The sequence below is a fragment of the Echinops telfairi genome, unplaced genomic scaffold (genome assembly GCF_000313985.2).
Source record: "Echinops telfairi isolate 266 unplaced genomic scaffold, ASM31398v2 ScPeMD7_7468;HRSCAF=8506_0, whole genome shotgun sequence".
NCBI classification, from domain to species: Eukaryota; Metazoa; Chordata; class Mammalia; order Afrosoricida; family Tenrecidae; genus Echinops; species Echinops telfairi.
In genome coordinates, this window is record NW_022111369.1 from 46,658,897 (window position 1) to 46,666,272 (window position 7,376).

Genomic DNA, 7,376 nt, shown 5'->3' on the forward strand with positions numbered 1-7,376 from the left:
ACAGGGTGCCTTCCTTTTTAACAGCCCCTGTATTTATCAAACATAATGTCCTTTACAGGGATTGGTCTCTACTGATAACATGTCCAAATATGTGAGACGAAGTCTCCCCATCCTTGCTTCTAAGGAGCACCCTGGCTGTCCTTCTCCCAAGACAGATCTGTTTGTCCTCTGGGCAGTCCATGGTACTTTGAATATTCTTCACCAGCGTCACGGTTAAAGGCATCGATTCTTCTTCAGATGTCCTTCTTTGATGTGTAACTTTCACGTGCCTGGCTTGGGCAGTGTGATGAAGAAACCCGATGGTGCTTCGGTATCAGAAAGTGTCAGTTGGGGTCTTAAAGACTTGTATTCAAACAAGGATCCATGTAAGTGAAGTGACAACTAAGTTCACATGGAAGAAGCACATCAGCTTTTGCAAGACAAGAATTTTACATAATAATATTAAAAATCCCAAAGGAGTCTATCGGAGCTTAACTTGTGAAGACCTGATTTGTTTAGGGGTGACAGAGGAAGCCGGAAATCCATTTGTAGGGTCCCCACATGGATTAAGCCTCCGGTAAGGCCTTCTGACCATAGCCAAGGGTTGTGAAGAGCCTCGCTATAGCACAGAAAGCATCGTAAAGTTAATTTTGACAATGCAATTAGGCTAAAATGTAATGCTCTATCATTTGATTTCCCCTTTGGTCCATTTTCATGTTTCAGTTTTTAATATTTTCTGCTTTCTTTTCAATTGAGGTTTTTCAGTTTTGTCTACTTGTTGTTGTTGTTGTTTTGTTTGCTTCCCATTTGTGTTTGTATGATTTTCTGTATATGAAGCTCAGGATAGGTCAATCTATAGAGATAGTAGCTGAATTAATAATTACCTGGGGAAATGCAGGAGAGGTTTGACATAAAATGGGGAACTAACAGCAATGAGTAGGACAAGAAAATGTTCTGAAATTGATTGTGGTAATAATTGCACCACAATGTGATTGATGATCAAATGGTATAGGTGAAGTATATGGCAATAAAACTATTTTTAAAAAAAACAAAGACTATACCATGACTTGGATCAGGCACACCTTAGTCCTCAGAGTAATATCCTTGTTTCTCAACTTTAAAGAGGTCTTGTGCAACAGACTTACACAATACAAAGCACCTTTGATGGTTTGACTCTTCCTTCCTTGAGCATTGATTGTAGATCCAAGCAAAACAAAATCCTTGACAAACTTCAATCTTTTCTCCAAATATCATGATGTTACCTAGGGGTCTAGTTGTAAGACTTTTGGTCTTCTTTACATCGAGTTGTAATCCTTACTGAAGGCCGCAGAACTTGATCTTCATTAGCAAATGCTAAGTCTTCCTCACGTTCAGTAAGCAAGGGTATATCAATTGTATATTGCAGGCTGTTGATAAGCCTTCTCAGAATCCTGATGCTACACTCTTCTTCATATAATCCAGTTTCTTTGATGACTTTCTCAACAGAAAGATTGAATAAGTGTGGTGAGAGGATACATTCCTGGTGCGCACCTTCCTTGATTTCAAGCCGTCTGCCTTGCAGCTATCCTAAATGCAGTAGAACAGAGTGAATCACATCACTCCGGTAAGGCCTTCTGACCGGAGCCTGGTGTCACACTATCCTCACAACTTCTGCGATGCTTCAGATCATTGTCAAATCATCTCATTGATTGTCTTCACTGTTTTCACAGACCCCCCTGATAACATTTCCAACTTGAATTAGGATCATTCTGGCTGTATAAGAAACTGGAAGCTTTAGTTCTTCTGGCATTCCGCGGGACATTCAATATTCCTCATTAATATAAAAATGCAAAGCCATCAATTATTCATTGTGTAGATTTCACATGCTCTGAGGCAATTGAACACAACAGAGGTTTGGTCAGATGTACATTAGTCCTCAAAGTGACGTCTTTGCTTTTAACAGGTTTTGCAGCAAATGTGGCCAGTTGAATATGGCGTTGGATTTACTGACCATCATTTCCGTACACCTAAGTAGAAAAAATAAGATATCCTATTTTATTTAGAGAAGGGCAAAGGCAATAATTTCTCTTTATCCTGATGTTGCATACTGGTCCCGTTGTGAGAGTGTTTGTTTCCTGTGTATTGAGGTGTAATCCATACTAAAGGCTGCAGTTCTTTACCTTCATCAGGAAGAGCGTTCAGCAAGTAAGGTTATGCCCTTTTCACATTGCTCATGAATCGTTCCCCCATTCTGATGTGGTGCTCTTCTTCACACAGCAGAGATCTCAGAGCTTTGCTCAGCAAACACATTGAATAAGTATGATGAAAAGACAGACATCATTCCTGATTTTAACAAATACAGCATCCCCTTGTTCTCTTCCAACGACTGCCTCTTTGTCTATGTACAAATCCTACACGAGCACATTAAGTGCTCTTCAATTCCCATCCTTCACAACGGTATCCCTAATTTGTTGTGATACATACACTCTAATGCATAGTCCATAAAAGCCAGGTAAACATGCTTCCAGTATTCTCTACTTTAAGCCAAGATCCACTTGACATCCACAAGATAGATAAAACATCCACAAAATCAATCTGACAGCAGCAATCGTATTCTACATCCCCTTCTAAGCCTGCACTGCATTTCTGGCATTTCCCTGGGGGTATATTGCTACCGCTGGAATGGCAGATAGAAGGGCTTTGACCTTGTGGAACAAAAAGAAGTCTGAAGGAGGATCTATTGGGAGCATGGGAAAAGTTTCCCAATGGAATTTTCACAGGAAGAATAATGTAGAAGAGGAAGAGAACTCTCATATTGTGTACATCTAAAAGATAAATAACCTTTCAGATTCTTATTGTACACAGGAATAAAACCCAGCTCCATCCAAAAATGATGAAAACTGAGACCTCTGCCAACTGCTGCAACCCCACTATGCGTCTCTGAAGGCTGGGCCAGGAGCAAAGGGGGCTGGGCACAGGGTACTCTTTTCGCCCCTCTCTGCATTGCTTTTCTTGCCCCGACCACACATCGATATACAATCCAGGGCTTCAAAGTGATTATTTCAGCATTGATGAAACCTAATGAAAAATTAACTCATATTTTTATAGATTTAGAGATGTGATCCTGATTCGTAGAATCTTTCATATTTATGGCAAAATGTGACAACATAAAGACATGCATGTTCTTAATCCATCTCTACATAACCTAGTGCCTCATTAATCTAATTTCCAGACTTGTGACACTTCAGCTTCTAAGTGATTTATTTTTCTAACTCGCATGCCACTCTGATTACCAGACGCGTCATCGGGACTATTCCCTTTCTTGAGTGGATTATATTACTCAGCAAAATGAAATGCCTTCTGTGGCCCCTAACCCAGGAACGAGGAAAGCACCTCGTGCATAATCAAGTGGGATTTTGACACAGAGGAAAAACTGCAGCTCCAAGGTTGTTGGTTGAACTTGCCATGCACTTTCTTTCACTTACGAATGGGAAGCAGATCAGGAAACCACCAGGGGCCCATCTTTTATAAAACTGGAGGTAAATGACCAAGTGACAAGAGGAGTGGTGGCTAGAGACAAGAAATCACACACTCGACCAGAAAACACACAGCTGAGAGAGAGAGTAGGAAATGAAGCAAGTGGTGGCGAGCCTCAGGAAAGACGGATGTCAAAGGTCCTTCCTGTCCTCCTCCCGACTTCAGTACCGTTTAGCGAGGAGCGGAGCTAATTGGGTTGACAAGATATTCACAGCAATCTCCTATGTTCGCACCACATATGGCCATTTTCCACATGAGGAGACAGATGCAGACAGGGTCAGGGACAGACCAGGGGTCATGCAGCAAATCGACAGCAGGAAATCTGTGCTGCTTTGGGATATTTCTCTCGTGTGTCGATCCCATAGTCTTTATTTATTTATTTTTTATTAAAAGATCATTTCATTGGGGGCTCTTACAACTCTTATAGCCATCAATACAGCAATTGTATCAAGTATATTTGTCCATATGTTGCCATCATTCTTTTCTAGACATTTACTTTCTATTGAGTCCTTGGTATCAGCTCCTCTTTTCCCCTTCCCCCCACCTCCGTGACCCCTTGATAAATTATGAATTATTATGTTCATGTCTCACTTTTACTGCTGTCTCCCTTCCCCCATGGTTTCCCCATGGTATTTTAAGCTACCCTCTCCTGCCGGAGAGTATGTAGAAGGCTGGGAAAAGAATCTAGAAGGCTGGGTCTTATTCAGTGCGTGGAGAGGAACAACCTTCTCCACAGAAAGGATCAAGGCTTCTTCCTCTTTCCAAGGCCTCTTGGTTATCATTTATAAAATGAGGACCTTTGCCTCGGCAGTCATGTGCAACGGCTTTTCATTCCAATACTCTTAGTGGATATGTGAACTAGATGGAAAACTTCAAAATTTTGCAGTGAGAGAGGATACGTGTCCAGTCCTCGACTCAGCAAATCTTCAGGAGAAGTTGTACGTGCCTTTCAATGTCACCAACTACCAAGTGTTCTTTACAAGGAGCTGGCTGCCTGAGAACAAAAAGAGCTGGGTTGCCTGGGGGAGTCTAGAACTGAGGGCCACAGAAACGGTCTAAAGCTACCTTACCCCTAGAATGCCAAGAAATGCTTCCTGTGTTCTTCTCTCTCCTGACATCATTTCCTCTTACCAGATTTTCCTCATGACTGGTAGAAAAATTGCAATTCTTTGCCCTCTCATTGTGAAACAGTTAATGTGGTTGGAATGTGAAAGGGGTTTTTTGATGGAGAGAGAGAGGGGATAAGCCTGCCAATTTTAATAGAAAACACTTGAAAAACACACATCAAAAGGCCCAACTGTCCCATCACTCATCCACTCAACAGATACTTACAGAGCTTTCTAGATCCCTGCCATTGTTCGATACTTGTGATATGTTAGTGAATGAAAGCAGTAGATATGCCCACCCTTGGGGAGTGTTTCGGGGGATAAAATAAAAGGCAAAGTGCATGTGTCAAGTGTGCGAAGGAGTGAGTAGATTACATCATTGGAAAACTAGGACCCTCTCCCTGAGAGGTTAAGATTGAGCCAAGAATTGAAGGGTACAGAAATTAGCTAGGTGGCTATCTGGGAGTGAGTGTTCCAGAAAAAGGGGAACAACTTGGAGTCGTAAGGTTGAGCAAATGTTTAACACATTCAGCTGCAACTGAAAAGTTGAAGTCCGCCCCGAGGCGCCTCTGAAGAAAGAGCTGGTCGTTTAGCTCCCCCCTAAAATCAACCATTGGAAAGTCCATGGAGCACCGTTCCACTCCGACCCACTTGAGGTTACCATGAATCAGAATTAACTTGACGGCCGCTGGGAGGAGAATAATACTCAGAGACAGGAGTACACCAGGTGTATCTGAGAAATAGCCACAGACCATCAATTTAGACACTTGAGAGAGGATCTAAACTAAATCTGCAGCATTATGTACATGTGGGACAATCTTGTTTGATAAACTCTTTTGACTTCATACTGAATGTAGTTTCTCAATTAGGTCCTTCCGTTGTTTGTGTGAAATGGTAGTTATAGCTGGCGATGCAAATAAAAAGTGTCATGAGCTAGATGGGGGAGGAAGAGATTAATACTAATAAATCTTCACTATATTATATATTATTATTATTAAAAATAGTGTTGCCGTCACTGCACTAGGTTCGTTATATCAGTTCATTCATTGAAGTTTCATGTATGTGCTTGGTGGTATTAGCCCAAGTTTCCAACTGAGAACACAGGTTCAGAAAGTAAAACTAGTGTACAGGGATACAGAGCCAGCAAGTGGACAAGCTCAAATCTCAGTCTAGGTCTCTTGAGCTTCAAAACCTGGGCACTTCCTCCTCTGTCCAATGAAGACTAGACTGGGTAGGATTCTAGCAGGCCAGAGGGCACTTATGTCCTGTCTCCTGAAAACTGAAATTCAACAAGATGGCTATAGGCTTAGAAAATAAAGGTGAAAAAAGCATCAGGAAGTCTCTAAGAAGTCTGAATGTTGCTGCTTTGAAGAGGACACTACGCCTCAGGGGCACCCTCATCATTGAACCTATTCTGTAACATCTGTACTATGAAACTCAAGTCAATCAAAGGGTCCAGGGTTTGTGCAGGGTCTGGGATTCACAAGGACCCCAAAAGCTGATCTATGGCGTTACGGACTCTGAGAAGTGACAGGGGTAAATAATGGGCTTAAAGACAAAGGCATTTAATACCAAGCTTTCAATTCTCATTCCATCCCGGGCACAGCTCTGAATGCACTATGCAATGCTATTGTTAATAGCGTGAACATACTGCTGTATATCCACACTACCTTAAAGATATTCATATATAAACAGCTAATTCAGACAAAAAACCTATTTTAATTCTATTTGATGTTTCTTCTTTTCATCTTTTCCTGTCCTTCCTCTTTCTGCATTTTAAATCCCCTCCTTTTATTTTCTTCTCCCTTTTCCTCCTCCAGTTCCTCCTCCTCCTCTGTCTTTTCTGGGTTCTCCTTCCCTACGTCGTCTCTCCTCTTCCTCTCCTTAACAAGAGGGAGGGTAATGACCGAGGCCCACCTTGACCTCTACGGGGACTCTACAACAGTGTTATGACATAGCGAGTCACTACCACAAAAAATATCGTGGCAAGAGAAAAGCAAATTCTGAAATAAGCGCGTGTTGTCTCCCCTGACTTAAGTGTCTGGACCCAGATACTATGCAGGAGTTCCTTCCTGAGTATTTCTGGGATCTTGTAGGCTAGTGAGGGGAAGAGGTGAAAGTGTGTTTGCCCAGGGTCTTGAATTCCTTTGTATTAAGCTACTACTGACTGCCCTTAACTAGCTGGTAATGTAGAAAAATGAACCTTTAAATGAATATAGCTAACGTGAGAAATCTTTCTGGTATTGAGTATGTGATAATGCAAGCCCCGTCTTGTGGTCAGAATACAGCAATGCCAATATTTCAATTTCATCTATGAAAGAATTGCCAAAAGGTGGGGCTGGGAGAGTTTCAGCCACTTCAGCCAGGAGTGTAGGCAAGCACGTTTCCCTCAGTTCCGCAGATTTTCTCATTTCTCAGGAACTGTTCCTGTTGACTGGCTTCTTTTTCTCTGCGGTTGCACACACTTTTGCATTTGAACCTGGGAGCTGGCCACTGTCTGTATCTATTGCCTCCAAGTTTCATCTTCAGTGAACTTTCCAGTTTTGGAGTTTACATCTCCAAGACTGAAGTTAACATGCATCTAAGTCCATGTACAGCAGGGGGTCAAGTGGGCTTGAAGTGAATCTCCTTATCTCAGAAATACCTGAGGGTGGGGCAGTAGCCTCAGCAACGCTGGCTCCTTAGAGGAGTTTGTGGATGGGGACTTTGTGTGTACCTGCGTGCTCACACGTGTGTGTGTGTGTGTGTGTGTGTGTGTGTGTGTGTGTGTGTGTG